Below are 2,279 nucleotides of genomic sequence, written 5' to 3' on the forward strand. Positions count from 1 at the left end.
GAAAGTGAAAAGTGAAAGTGAAGTCGCTCAGTCATGTCCGACTCTTTGCAACCCCATGGACTGCAGCCTACCAGGCTCCTCCGTCCATGGGATTTTCCAGGCAAGAGTACTGGAGTGGGGTGCTATTGCCTTCTCCTGGCTTGCAACTATATCACTTCAATTCTTGCCTCCATCTTCACGTGACCTCCTTCCTCATATCTCTAAGTCTCAATATTCCTCTGCCTTTCTCTTATAAGGACATCTGTCCTTGGATTTACAGCCCACCCTAAAGCCAGGATGAATTCATGTTGAGATCCTTAACTATATCTACAAAGGCTTTTTTTTCCCCAAATAAAGTCACATTCACAGGTCCTGTGGGCTAGGATCTAGACAAATTTTTTTTTGGTGTCATTATTCAACCCACTAAAGTCTCCAATAAACTAGGGGAGAAAAAGAGTTATTTATTTAAATGAACATGGACTGTGAATCAGTTCAGTCACTCAGTCACGTCCAACTCTTTGCAACACAATGTAATGCAGCACGCCAGGCTTCCCTGTCCATCACCAACTCCCGGAACTTGCTCAAACTCATGTCCATCGAGTCGGTGATGCCAGCCCACCATCTCATCCTCTGTCTTTCCCTTTTCCTCCTGCCTTCAATCTTTCCCAGCATCAGGGTCTTTTCCAAAGAGTCAGTGCTTCGCAATGGGGGCCAAAGTGTGAATACCTTGTTGTATTTGTTGTTTAACCACCAAAAGCCCAAGACACTATCACATTAGAGGCTGGCAGGGAGGTCAGCTAGTGTCCTTGAATAATCTTCTGAGTCTGTCTAAGCCTCGCTGTCCCTATGCACACAGTAGGGACAACCGGACCTGTCAGGGCTGTGGCACAGGCCAACGGAGAGTCACTCAGAGTGCCAGGCACCCCGATATTGCTGACAAGCCCTAATCTCCAGTGAATCTGAGCAAAAATGGCCAACTACCACTCTGCAGGAAAGGCCATCCAGTTACTCCTTGGTCCAGCCATTATCAGGGTGTGTATTAGCTACTTAGAAAAAAGAAAAAGGATGAGGGTAACAGGCTTGGCCAAGGTCAACAACGATCCAACCTGTGGGGAATCATGGACTTCAAGTCATAAGAGCAGCCAGTCCTCTCCCAAGTGGTCACCTGGGGACCTGGTTCCTCTCCAAGGATTTCAGAATCACCAACCTAAATACACAGCCTGCCACTGCCTACGGACTCCCCAGGACACGAGCTGTGGCTCATTTATCTCCATGTCCCCAGCACCTGTCACAATGTCTGGCACCTGACTCACTCGGTAAACACTGATGGAATGAAAGAAGATGTGACCAGGACACTCTGACATGGATAACTTGGTTTATTTAAAGCATGATACCAAGTACTTGACATTCATGGAGTGGATTAAATAAGATAATGCACTGAAACATTTTGGCATGGTGATGCTCCAGAAATGTCAGTGGTCACCATCACTTATTTTAACCCTCACTCCAACTAACAGTGGAGGCCTTATCATTCCCAGTCTACACAGCAGGAATTGAGGCACAGAGAGGTTAAGTCACAGTTTGTATCTGCATAGCCAGGATTTGTCACACTTTGAAGACCTGCGTACTCTCCACTACACCACACTGCACCTGGTTCACATTATTTAGTTTAAGGCTGGTCCCAGCTTGAAAGAAAGTGAAAGTGAAGTCACTCAGTGTGTCCGACTCTTTGCGACCCCATGGACTGTAGCCTGCCAGGCTCCTCCGTCCATGGGATTTTCCAGGCAAGAGTACTGGAGTGGGGTGCCATTTCCTTCTCCAGGGGATCTTCCCCACCTAGGGACTGAACCCGGGTCTCCCACACTGTAGGCAGATGCTTTACTGCCTGAGTCACCAGGGAAGTCCCAGCTTACATACCTATAATCAGACTATATATTAGGGGTGACGGCGTGTATGTACATGTATATATATACACATATATGCCATATGTTGGTACAGTACACACACATACACACACACACACACACACACACACAAACTTTCATTGAAGGGGAAACCTAGCGAGGACACTGAGCTGAAAGGCATACAGTCCCGGGGAACACGGTTAATTCCCTTGACTGTCAGCATCCTGAATGGATACTGCCAAAGGGTAAAGTGTCGCAAGTTTCACCCTGCTGAATTGACAGGAGCCACACATACAATGTTTTGTAAACTCCAGAGTCTTGGCCTCAGGCTTATTTCTTCCTGGGGAATGTCTTGTTTCTAAGACAACCGCCCTACAGTGAAGAAAAGTGAACTAC

General features: G+C 47.0%; 1 protein-coding gene across 1 annotated transcript in view; it reads right to left on the bottom strand.

Annotated features, from left to right (window-relative positions):
* PPAPDC1A (phosphatidic acid phosphatase type 2 domain containing 1A) overlaps nucleotides 1-2,279 on the bottom strand; it is a 150,673-nt gene that overhangs the window by 66,108 nt on the left and 82,286 nt on the right. The window lies entirely within an intron of this gene.

This window comes from Bison bison, unplaced genomic scaffold (genome assembly GCF_000754665.1).
Source record: "Bison bison bison isolate TAMUID 2011002044 unplaced genomic scaffold, Bison_UMD1.0 scf7180017864456, whole genome shotgun sequence".
Taxonomy (NCBI): domain Eukaryota; kingdom Metazoa; phylum Chordata; class Mammalia; order Artiodactyla; family Bovidae; genus Bison; species Bison bison.